Source organism: Pseudomyrmex gracilis, unplaced genomic scaffold, assembly GCF_002006095.1.
Source record: "Pseudomyrmex gracilis isolate BER0280 unplaced genomic scaffold, ASM200609v1 scaffold_284, whole genome shotgun sequence".
In the NCBI taxonomy this organism is placed as follows: domain Eukaryota; kingdom Metazoa; phylum Arthropoda; class Insecta; order Hymenoptera; family Formicidae; genus Pseudomyrmex; species Pseudomyrmex gracilis.
Window position 1 is genome coordinate 34,089 of NW_018020868.1, and position 13,882 is coordinate 47,970.

The 13,882-nt window shown below is 34.9% G+C and overlaps 1 protein-coding gene across 3 annotated transcripts in view; it reads left to right on the plus strand.

Annotated features, from left to right (window-relative positions):
• Positions 1–6,365: 6,365 nt before the first annotated feature.
• The window catches only part of LOC109859757 (5-hydroxytryptamine receptor 1), a 94,161-nt gene continuing 86,644 nt past the window's right edge, over positions 6,366–13,882 (plus strand). The window contains exon 1 of one of the 3 annotated variants that reach the window (XM_020438300.1): positions 6,366–6,447. The gene's annotated coding sequence lies outside the window, so the exon portion shown is untranslated. The remainder of the gene's footprint in view (positions 6,448–13,882) is intronic. The other 2 variants (XM_020438297.1, XM_020438298.1) reach the window with 2 other exon arrangements.

Here is a 13,882-nt window from a genome sequence, read left to right on the forward strand (position 1 = left end):
TATTTAACTTAATAAACTATTTTGTTTTGTCTTACGCTTAACGTAAACACTATGCAAACTTTCAGAAACGCTTTATACAAACGCCTTTCAAACGCTGTAGCGTTGCAATTTCCGCCCTATGAATTCTCTACTGACCGTTTCAAAACTTTCAACTAATTTCCGCAAAACGCTCATACAAACGTCAAATAAACGCTTATAAAACTTCTCATTTTCGTCAGGGCCACTCTAAATCACTCTTAAAATCGCACTCTACACTCTGTAATACTATGCTCACAGCGCCTACTTCTATTTTTGGCAGTATGTTATACAGAGTATACAATTACTTTAAAATCTCTCGTAGGCAGGTAGAAGAAGTAAAACTGAATCGAAAAGTCTTGAACCATTTTTTTCTATTACATATAATAAAAGAGTAATTATTGAAGAAATCAAGCCAATCAGCGCCGATCTTTAGCCGAACGCATGTCAGTAAACCACGGGCCTGATGTGCGTGAGCGCTCCGCGCGGCTCACTGGCGTGCACCCGGCTAAAGGTCGCCGCTCATTGGCCTGATTTATTCAATAATTACTCTTTTATTATATGTAATATATAAGAAAAAAATGGTACTTTTCGACTAAGTTTTACTCTTTCTACCTGCCTACGAGAGATTTTAAAGTAATTGTCAGACACCCTGTATATGGGTTATTCTTTTACAAATCGTACGGATTTTCACGAAAATAATTTTTCACTTTTTTAAAATACACCAAAATTAATTTTTGTTATCTTCTTGCGAATTTAGTTAACACCTATTTCGGGATTTAGTCGAAAAAATTTTGTTTTCGAAGATATTAAAATTTTGAGTTTTGGCAGTTGCACGAGTTCTCTTACTTTTAAAAATTTCATTATCTCCGGTCCCACTAATCGTATCGATTTTATTCTTCTTCTGTATAATATTTGAAAACCTTTCTTTGCTAGCTGTAGAATGTTCGTACTTTGAATTGCAAATTAAATGAAAAAATTTATTAATTTAATTGGTTAAACAAGTATTACATATTTTTCCCCGTCATGGATATGAACGGAAAAAATTTCATTACACTCTTTGTTTCCTTACTTATAAATCTTGTATTTTATTAAAATGGAATCTCTGATGGATCAGAAAATATTAAATAATTTCCAGCTTGAGTCACTCACAGCACGTTTGAACGTGACGCGCGCGACACGTTTAAACGTGTGCGCGACGTTGTTGAACGTATCACATATACTTCTGTAAGGAATGACCGGTAAAGTGAGGAACGCTGAATTCAGATAATTACTGTTTATAATAATTAATTGCAATATACCAACTTTATTATATTATAATGACACTACACGTGTAGTGTCATTATAATAACTTTATTATAATATAATAAAGTTGGTATATTGCAATTAATTATTATAAACAGTAATTATCTGAATTCAGCGTTCCTCACTTTACCGGTCATTCCTTACAGAAGTATATGTGATACGTTCAACAACGTCGCGCACACGTTTAAACGTGTCGCGCGCGTCACGTTCAAACGTGCTGTGAGTGACTCAAGCTGGAAATTATTTAATATTTTCTGATCCATCAGAGATTCCATTTTAATAAAATACAAGATTTATAAGTAATTAAGAACAACGAGATAAACGAATTAAGAACAAAAATATTTGTAAATAAAAATATAACCACTGCAGAGCACAAAGAGCGCAAACGCAAATAGAAAACGGTTGAATGTATGTGCGCACATTTTTTTCACTTAATTTACATATTTTGCTAAATATAATCGCAAACACTACAGACGTAGCTAGAATGAATAATGAAACTACATTTTTAAACATCTACACAAGTTAAAGTGCGAAATAACACTTAAAAGTAGCGACAGCGCGCAAAAAAGTTGCGTCATGCAGGACTTGGGCACAAAATTATTTTATATCTTTCGATCTAATAAAGATTCCATGTCAAAAAAATATGTTTCATTTAGATTACGATTTACCAAACCTAGTAGTATTTTGTTCAATCATATTTAAGGCGGGGAACAGTATAAAAAAATTATCTAAACAATTTAATTGTTAAAAACCTTTTCGGATTTGCACATTTGATCAACAATTGTACGCACATGTAAGGCAGGTATAATAATATACAAAATAGAAAAAGAACGGATATGATACGATGACTAGAACCGAAGATACCGAATTTTTTATGTGTCAAGGCTCAGTGAACTATGAAAACTCAAAATTCTAATAACTCTAGAAAATAATTTTTTCAGGCAAAACCGCGATATAGGTGTCCGCTTATTTCATGCATACAACTCATAAAACAATTTTTAGACAAATCAAAATTGTAAAGTTCAAAAAGGTGTACGATTTGTAAAAGAATGACCCATATAATACATAAATATATACTCAAAAACAATGTTTTAACAATCGTGTTATTTAAATAACGTCATTATGACGTCTTATTCACTTATTTCAACTGACGTTACTCCAAAGACTAATAGTTACATCATATATGACGTATACGTATGACGTACATACTGACATCATTGTTATGACGTTCAAAATAACGTCAGATTTAGGTCATAATCACTAATTAGTGACAAAAATCACGTATATTTACGTCATTACAACGTCAGCTGGTTGCTTGGGTAAACTCAAAAAATTTTTAAATTAAGTATATTGTGAATTAAGGAAGTCTTCTAATTAGAAAAGTAAAAAAAAAAAGATATTTTTTGGGATAAATTTTTGCAGGAATATCGAAAAACTGAATAACGTCAAACATCTTATATTCTTTTAGCCTTATTTTAATATACATTTTTAATATCTAAGACAAAATGCTCTTGTTGTGTATATTTTGATAAGTTTAAGCTCGCAAAAAGAAAATGCAGACGGTGTAAGTAATTGTGACTCTACTAGGTATTTGAAACGCAAAAAACCAAAAGATTTCTAATTTACGAGAAGTATCGTCAGGACTAGAATCATTACTTCTATTCTCGACAATGGCCTTTTTAATAATAATCTTAGTTTATTCTTAAAATCAGTTTTGTAAAAAAACTAATAAACGTTTAATGATTACTCTAATTTAGACAATAGATACATTTCTTTTGAATAAAAAAAGATTTGGTTTTTACATTTCAGATTTTTAGTTCAAAAGAACCAAATCTTATACTAGAGCTGGCTAAGATGCTGCACTTATGAGCATTGACGTCAGCGGAGCTGTCTAGAATTTTGTTTACTTCTCTAGTTCTTTGGTTATATGAGAAATCTTGCAACCAAATCCATCTATCTAAAAAATAGAGATTTTTAGTGTCTAACGCCTTAATTGTTTTCATTATACAAGATTCGATTTTATTTATTATCGACGCAGCGTGATACTACTACTTTATTATCACATGCTATCATGTGGTAATAAATAAAATCAATCGGCTACGCCAGCTAGAGAAGAACGGTACATAGGATCTATCGCTTCTAGCTTAGAGAGTACCTTGTAGTAATTAAAAATCAGTTGATATATATAAGATAGTCTAGATGTCTAGAGATATTAGGTGTTGGAATTAATTCGTGGCGTTTTAAGAGATGACGTAGGTAATACAATATTTCGTTGTTACCTACAGTAATGTATTCATCGTGAAACAGCTGTCATTGGACGTCATTTGCTTTACATAACCTTTTTTGAATTGTAAATAACAACACTTTATAATTTATTGAATACATCAAAATTTGTACCAAATAAAGTGTTTTTGCGGAAAGTTTTAAAGCTGGTGATTTCAACTTGAATGACAAGGAGCAACCTAGCCAGCCGAAAAAATTTGAAGATAATGAATTAGAGGCATTGCTCAATGAAGACTCATGTCAAACACTTCAAGAACTGTCTACATCATTGGGGGTTGACTTATCAACGGTAGGAAAACGTCTTAAAAGTTTGGGCATGATCCAGAAGGAAGGACATTGGGTCCCATATGAATTGAAACCAAGGGACATTGAGAGGCGTTTTTTGACGTGTGAACTGCTGCTTCAACGGGAGAAAAGAAAAGGTTTTTTGCATTGAATTGTCACCGGTGATAAAAAATNGATCCATTACGACAATCCGAAGCGCAGAAAGTCATGGATTAAGCCCGGCCAACCATCAACATCAGTGCCGAATATCCATGGGTTTAAGCTCCTGCTCTGTATTTGGTGGGATCAGAGGGGTGTGATTTATTATAAACTGCTGAAACCGAATGAAACCATAACTGGGGATCGCTACCGACTACAATTGATGCGCTTGAAAGCTCTTCATTGAAAGAAAAACGGCCGGAATACTCCAAAAGACACGACAAAGTCATTTTGCTGCACGACAATGCTCGTTTGCACGTCGCAAAACTGGTACAAACATTCCTGGAAACACTTAAATGGGAAGTCCTACTCCACCCGCCGTATTCTCCAGATGTTACTCCTTCTAATTACCATTTGTTTCGTTTGATGGCTCACAGCCTGTCTGAGAAGTTCACTTCTTACAAAGATTGTCAAAAATGGGTCGATTCGTGGATTGCATCTAAAGACAAAGCGTTCTTCCGACACGGTATTCGTTCCCTGCCTGAAAAATGGTCAAAAGCGTAGTAGAAAGCGATGGGAAATATTTTAATTAATGTATTTTTTGACTTTTATTTAAAATAAATAATTTTTTTTCATTAAAAAAACGCTACGAATTAATTCCAATTCCTAATACTAATAATTTTAAACCAAATAGGTAATAGATAAACGCTTGAAAGTATGAAGGATTTTATAGAGATTGACTCTAAAACCATTACAATCTATTGAATCAATCCACACAAAAAATTACTTTATGTGGCGCAAGTCTGTATACAGATGTATCATTTCTACTTCCCCTGACAAATATCTCAAAAATAGATGATACGAAAAAACATTTCAAACAAGTTATAAAATCATCAAGAATGATAGATGATGTTTATTATTTGTTTAATCCTGGGAATATCTTAAAAACCTCTGCCAAGGTTAACTTTAAAGTTTTAAATAACAATCTGTAGTTTTTATTGCTTCTTATAGCTGAAGTCGAAATGTTTTTATTAAGAAGTATAATTTTTAATGTTAGCATTATATTATATAAGATTAAGAAGTCGATTGTCTAGTACTATAGCGTTGGCACTTGCGGCGCATAAGACGGTACGCAAAATATTTGCGATGATATATTTATGTGTATATATATATATATATATAATATGTACACAATTGGTCCGAAGAAGTATCCGATAATTGGATGGCCATTTAAAGAGTAATTATTTAGCTATCCAAATACTTATTCTTAATGTAGAAAGTAAATCTTTATGGATGAAAAAAGAGCTCCAAATATATTTTTAACAAAACTTTATTAATTTGCTTTTCAAATACATGTTCTAACAGTTGTTTTTCTTTGGTTATAGAATTATTTACCACACTAAAAAATGCTATACAATTGATAATGTTAACAATCCAAATACTGCAAAAATAATTTTTAATTTTAAAATAATTTAACAGAATCTTGTTAAATTAATGGCAGCATATTTTTGTTAATGTTACTTTGTAGTACTTTTTCATATTTTCCAAGTTTATTTTAATACATTGATTATCATCTGAATTTAAGCGATACAGGTAAAATTTCTAACAAGTCACGTTACTTCTACACAAGATGATTCAGAACAACCCGTTATTCTTGAAAATATATATTCTTGACTAAATTCTAAGACAACTTTTTATTTGGCAAAATTTTGTCTGAAACTTACTTTTTGAGTTATTAATAAAAATAGTTAACTTACGATGAGTCGGATACAAGAGATAGGCAAGGGCGGCGCAACTTACCGTGAATGACAGTGATTTATGTAATACACGGATTAAATAATACAAATTACGAATGAATATAAATAAATAAGTGAAAGAAAAAAGAAAAAAGAGAGAGAGACAGAGAAAGATACAGTGTATAGCGATTAGCTGATCGCGTCAGGCACTAGAATTTAGTCAAGAATATATATTTTCAAAGATAACGGGTTGTTCTGAATCACCCTGTATCTATAGATAACAGTCATGTTGACTAAAGTAATCAAAATCGATATTTGAAAACAATAAACAGAATATAGTAAGATTAATAAAATAATATGAAGACGATAAACACTAATATATTATAAACAGTTTAATTTAAAACTTACTTTAAAACAAAGTCGTGACCTGATGAAATTTTTTGTGACAGTTAACATATTAAATATATTTTTAATATCCTGTTGTAAAATTATTACATGGTTTAAAGTAATAAAATTTTGTTAAGTACATTTTGAGTCTTTTCTCATTCATCAGTTTATGATTTAAAGTTTATCTATTTGACATCAAGTTTATCTATTTCTTTAGGTGGCCGGATATTTCTGGGACCAACAGTTGTGACGTGCACTGAGCTTTTGGTTGGTAGGCGTACGGTGCGGCACACCTTCGGTACGTCCACCATCTAGATTTTCCAAATTTAATCAACTTTTCACAATCTATTTGGATGCTAGATGAGACGAGTCACTACATTAATAACATAAATAATGATAAAACATAACACAAATAATGATAAAATAAAATAAGAGGATGTGACGTCAAAAGAGTTCGGGAGCTTAGATCTATGTCATAAATTTTTATGGAGAGATACAAGGCGTGAGTAATGCGAGGAGAAAACTTAGTTACACAATATAAGGTTATACAAATGATATCACTAAAAATATTGGGTTGGTGGAAAAGTTCTGCGGATTTTTAGTATAAAATTTAAACACAAAATCGACATTTATAAAAATTAATTTAGTTCACAATGTGTTGACCGTCTTGATCTACAACTTGTTGCCAACGTTTTGGTAGGGCCTTGATGCCGCTCTCGTAAAACCCTTGGGACTTGTGGGCGAAAAAATCAACGAGGTGATTTCGGATGGCCTCCATTGAGTCGAATTAATGACCGTCAACATTGTTTTGCAGCGAGCGAAACAAGTGATAATCAGACGGTGCAAGGTCCGGCGAATATGGTGGGCGCTGCATCATTTCCCAGCCAAAGCTCTGCAATTTTTTTTTTTGTGATCAAAGAAGTATGTGGTCAAACGTTGTCATAATGGAAAATCACACCTTTTCTATTCGACCATTCTGGCCGCTTTTCTTGCACTACCTTGCGCAATTTGTCGAGCTGAGCGCAGTATTTCTTTGAATCTATTGTTTGGACTTGCGGGAGCAGCTCGAACCACAGCACTCCTTTATAGTCCCACCAAATACATAGCATTACTTTCTGTCGATGCAAATTAGATTTTGCCACCGTTTGTGAACACTCGGCCGGACCGCACCACGACTTCCGCCGCTTAATGTTGTTGTAGACAACCCATTTCTCGTCTCCAGTGATGATCCATTTCAGAAATGGGTCTAGAGAGTATTGTTTCAGGAGAGATTCACACACTAAAGTCCGATCCATGATGTTCTTTTCGTTCAGTTCGTGCGGCGCCCATACATCAAGCTTTTTCACCATGCCAAGCTTTTTTAATCGATCCATAACAGTTAATGAATGCCGAAGCGCTTCGCAATCTCTCGAGTCGTTAAGTGTCGATCACTCTTCACTGTAGCCAGGAGTTGGTCGTTGTCAACAGAATTTAGCCGTCCAGAGCGTGGTGCATCTTGGAGGTTAAATTCTTCGGAACGGAAGCGAGCAAACCATCTTTCGCATGTGTCTGCGCTTAAGGCCGAGGCATCATACATGGCGCATATTTCGCGCTTAGCGTCCGCCGCTTTATATCCTTTACGGAATAAAAACAGCAAAATATGGCAAAAATGCAATTTTTGATCTTCCATTTTAGTTGTATGCTGTACACGCAAAACACGTCCGACCAAAACAAACACTTCTGCTAAATGTCAAGCGTAGTGTGACTTGTCAAAATATGTGCGGCAGACTGACATTTGAACGACACGCGATAATTATTTTCTGACACTAGTGTCATCTATTAAAAAATCTGCAGAACTTTTCCACCAACCCAAGCTATCATTAGGAGCACAATTGCAATTTATTAACATGTAATACAGAGTGTGATATCGCATCATACATTTCATTTCAGAGCGCAATCCATATTCGGAGAAGCGCCATCGCGACCGCCAAGACATATCGATATTAATGTACACAACGAGATTTGCGCTATGAAAATCCTGACATCTTCGAGAATTGCGGAGTATCTTATTCTTGGTTTTAAGCTTGTCCTTTTACCTACTTCGGAACGCTCATAAATTTTTGAAGCAAGAGAATTGCGATTAAACTTATGAGACGGCAGTTACGCGGACGGCATTGGCGGCTCTAAAAAATCTCGAAACTTATAACCTAAACCTAAATTTATAAACTTAATAATCACGATCAAAAATAAAAAACGAAACACGAGAAGGAAGATAGAGTACACACACAGTAATTTTATAGGATAAACAACAGATAATATAATAATTGACAACATATAATATAATATGATATTTGATGCTTTCGCGGTGTGTTGTATTAACATATAAAGATGTTTTTCGGGTTTGAACCGCGTTAAAAAGTATCAGGTTGCTCTTAAAACCTTGATGAAGTGAGCTGAAGTGTTCACGAAACGTCGGTATAAGAATGACACTAACGCGGTTCAAACCCAAAAAACATCTTTGTATGTTAATATTATATAATAATTAATATGCCGTACATATGCTCCGGCTAACGCAAAAAAAATATTACTATGATTAAGCATGCAAATTCACACTTTCATTATCTCACATTCATTATAAAAAAATTTACAAATTGTTGCAGCCGCGTGAAAGAGGAATAAATAGCGACTTTAACCCTTTTGCTATCGTCTGGCAGCCAGGCTCCCGCCGAACCGGCCGCTATGCTATACAAGTGTACATTTCACACGCAAGAAGTCAGCAAGATAAAACTTGTTGATTACACTTATATATATTATGTTATTTTGATCTTTTTTGATTGCTTTTCCGGCAAGCGACTTTAGTCATCAGTGATAGCGAAAAGGTTAATTTGCAAAAGAAACTTCGCAACTCGAAGAAGCTATCTTTACAACTTTTCTACCCAATGATACGATCAGGTGCTAATAGTGTGTAACAGATACTTTTTTATTCAGTCCCAATACATTGACACAAAGAAAGAAAGTCAGCTATGACTTGAGTCGAGAGACAATTGCGAAAGTCATTTGATAAGTCCTTAGAAAATATATGAAATATATGGTACTAATGTCAAATATATATATACATATATATACAGGATGTTTGAAAAATTTTGACACAGCCGAAGTATGGAGATAGATTGAGTAAAACTGTGTGTATATATATATATATATATATGTATAGTATTAAATATCTATGTATACATATAATATTATTTATAGATAGCAGGTATATAATTTATGTAATTATTTAATTATTTAATTAGTTATACATAATGTTAAATACTTTTTTAACGGCATAACAATATATGTTTCTATATTGAGAGAAGAATTATGGTTCAATTTATTACACACACATACATATACGCGCGTGCGTATATGTGTATACAGTATCTGGTAATAGCCGTACAATCGTTCGTAAGCAAGTAGAGACAGTTATACTAAATCGAAAAATTCTTTGCAAGATTCGCACTAATTAACGAATATCTTACTTAATACAAATTCGCAGAATAACTGTGCATGCAGCATGCTTAAGGCAGCCTAGCGTTTTGTACGCTTATGGTTGCTACGCGCGCGGCAACATGCTGTTTATACTACTTAACTTCTCTCGTTGAGTTGTCGTGTACGTAGTAACCATCAGCGCGAAACACTGAGTTGTTTTATGTACATGGATACATGTTCATTCGCGCGGATCTTTATTAATTAAAAATTTATTTATTGGAACCTTGAATAAGTTCTCGCTGTTTTTTCGTGAAAATTAATGCTTTATTTAAAAAAAGTCGTAAAAAACATGTTACTGAAAGTATTGCCCATCGCTAGCCACTACTTTTTCTCATCTTTCTGGCAGCATTTGAATTCCACGTCGGAAAAACAACACGTCTTTTGAGGCTATTCAAGAATCGATCCATTTTTTGGCATCTTCATAAGAATAGAAGTGCTGCTCAGCCAGGCCATGTGCTATCGATCGGAACAAGTGATAATCGGAAGAGGCAATGTCTCGTGAATATGGCGAGTGGGGTAGGACTTCCCATTTAAGCGTTTCCAAGTAGGTTTTCACCGGTTGTGCAACATGTTGCCGAGTGTTGTCATGTTGCAAAATCACTTTATCGTGTCTCTGCTCGTATAGCGGCCGTTTTTCCTTCAATGCTCGGCTCAAACGCATCAATTGTAGTCGATAGCGATCTCCTGTGATGGTTTCGTTCGGTTTGAGCAGCTCATAATAAACTACACCCAGCTGATCCCACTAAATGCAGAGCAGAAGCTTCGAACCATGGATATTCAGTTTTGCCGATGATGTTGATGCATGGCCGGGCTTACCCCACGATCTGCTACGCTAGGGTTATCGTAGTGTATTACTTTTCATCGCCAGTCACAATACAATGCAAAAAACCTTTCCTTTTCTGCCGTTGAAGCAGCTGTTTACACGTGAAAGGACGCCGATCGGCGTCTCTCGGCTTCAACTCGTACCGCACCCAATGTCTTTGCTTTTGAATTATTCCTAATACTTTCAAACGTTTCGAAACTGTTATGTCATCTACTCCTAATGATTCTGCAAGTTCAGCTAGCGTCTGACATGAGTCTTCATGAAGTAATGCCTCCAATTCTTCGTCTTCAAACTTTTTCGGTGCGCCAGAGCGTTCTTTATCTTCAACATCAAAATCATTATTTTTGAAGCGTCTAAACGAATCTCTGCATGTTGTTTCCGACAAAGCATGGTCGTCGTAAGTCTCAACGAGAATTCTGTGTGCTTCAACTGCAGATGTTTTTGGAATAAAATAGTGCAATAAAATTTTTTGCAAATACTCTTTGTTAGCACGAAACTCGACATGCTTAACACTATGAAAAAAAAAGTTGCTTACACTTCGGCGAAATGACATACACTGAATTTCAAGCTTGCCTATGGTACTTCCTTATAGATGCGTTATCATCTTAAACTACACGCACGCAGTTCTGGTAACGCCATCTGTCGGGAATCAGCGAGAACTTACTCAAGGTCTCATAATAAAAACTCATTAATTATTTCGACTTATAAGAGTATACCAGTGAAGTCATCAGTTTTAACAAAATTTTGCAGGTATGTAGTATTGATGTAGGAGTGCTATTCTAAGACGTTACACCTCTCAAGCGTTTTACTAAAAATTGCGGTTTGAATTTAGCATGCTGTTTTAGTACGGTTGCAACAAGTCGTTTTTCGAAACAGCGGCGTGGCGCAGCGGAGAGAGCGTCTCGCTACGAGTTCCAAAAATTGCGTTTTGCGCAACATGCTGCTTTTGTATTACCAACATTTGTTATTGCATAAATTATTCTGAATTCATTCAGAAAAAGGCTTTTCCGAATAAAAGAGAATACGTTAAAAAATGATCTAAACAAAAATCAACAAAAAAAAACAAAAACAAGTTTATGGATTGTTATCACGTAGATAGAATTTTTACTTTGTATACAAAATTGACAGTATGAATCACAACAAAACTTGTCCAGGTCATTCTAGAGATAAATAAATATTCTGAAGTTTAGAAAGATTTTGAAATTTGTAAAAAGAGAAAGTAAGATTGACAATAGATTGTGACAATAAGATTAGTGCAGTTTTAGCAGATTTGCTAGAGAAACAAATACGTCTCTCTTTGTCTTTATTATGTCATTTATCTTTGTTTTGGTCCGACTAGAGAACGCTATCTACTGGACAGCGTAGCGACCCAATCGGAGTTTGATTCCAACATCCTTTTATGACAAATAGTCTTATGTTTTGAGAAGAAAATAAAAAGAATAAATAGTGATATTATTAACGCCGCTCTAGCGATTGCTATAGTTAGTCAGTAAGACTAACTCGTTGGCGTTATTGACGACTGGAAGAGAAACTACCTCTTATTTTCAGTTTTTCGCGCTTATTCTACAAATTGTTTTTACAAAGTTTTACTCTGTATGTACACAGCGCGTCACTGAATCGCGGAATAGGCGCGGGAATCGGAGGGAAAGCGGGCCGTACAATTCGTACGGCGCTTGTTGGCGAGCAACCGCCCTGCTTGCCCTCCGATCCCGCGCCTATTCCGCGATTCAGTGACGCGCTGTGTACGGCAGGGCACCGATAGCACAGATTTCTTTTGCGCAGATCAACGGTTGCACAGATTCCGTTTGCCTAGATCCCGTTTGCACAGAAAACTTTTCTACAGATCCCGATTACACATAGTCGTTATTATTACATTTGCGAAGTAAATATTTCGTTTATATCACACACTATAGTACATATGTTGGCGAGGGAGAGGCTCCGCCCCTCCCCCTGCACCTTCTCCCCTTGAAAAATCTAACCTAAACTAAACCTATAATATGTCTGTGCAATCGGGATCTGTACAAAAGTTTTTTGTGCAAACGGGATCTAGGCAAACAGGATCTGTGCAACCGTCAATCTGTACTAAAGAAATCTTGGCTATCGGGATCCTCCCGCTGTGTACATACACGAATTATACCGCTTATTCTAGTTCAGCGCCACGAGTGAACTTATAAAGTGAACACCAAAAAAGATGTTCTCTCTTTTTTTCTACTTATATACATATAGATTGCGTTCCGATATTCATTGTCAGTGAAAATCTATAATCTACGTAAAGTAAACTATAACAATATTGGCATTGAATCTCGATGTCTAACGAAATGAAAAACTATGACAATGAAATATCTGAATGATGTAAAATCGACCAGAAAAAATGTTTAAAAAAAATTAACAACTTTGGATTGAGTAGACTAATTTAATACATTCCAAGTCTAACTAATTTAATACGTGCCAAGTCGTTTTTGCTTGACTTTTTATTCAGGCCTTTGATGTTTTGACTAAAGATTAATATACACATATATATATATATATATATATATATATATATATATATATGTCACAAAATATTTTTATATATCATCAATAAGTAATTAACTTGTACAGACGGCGTCATTAATTCGAAGAATAGGCGCGGGGATTGGAGGGCAAGCGGGGCGGTTGCTTGTAGCGCCAACGGGCGCCGTACTAACTAACTAGTAGCAATCGGGTGTCCACAACTGGACACCCGATTTTGGGACTAATGGATATTTGGATCAACTGAACTTTTTATGTGATCCCCGCGCCTATTCTTCGAATTAATGACGCCGTCTGTACATAGTACAAGCTAATTACATCGTGTACCATCGGTAGTACACGCAGCCTGAATAGAAAGTTTAACCCCTTGCACTTGAGAGGTGACTCTCACTCACCACATAATTTGATGCCGCAACTCGAGAGAGCAACTTATTTATCTTCGTAAAGGTGTAAAGATACACAAAATGTTAAAATATAAAAGTTTTACATTAATTTGTATGTGTAATCATTTTAAGTTAGAGATAAGAAATTCACCAAAAATGCTGCGAAACGTCTCGAGTTGCTGGTTCGTCCGCGCGAAAAAGGTCTCGAGTGCAAAGAGTTAATATGTACCATCGGTGTGTGGTACACATGGCATAGAATGTGTTAAATTAGTTTTGGTATATTGCATTTCAAAATCTAAGCTTTTTAATGATGTATTATACTTATAAAAACATATTCTTTCTTAACCCAAGTAGCATAAAAACGTTCTCAGAATGTTCGGCGAATGTTAGAACAGTAACAGTGAAAAACGTTTTTGTTATGTTAGAAGTTCGCTCAGGACTAACATTCTCCTAACATTCAGCAAACGTTCTCAGAACGTTTTACTGAAACGTTTCCGTAACATTCG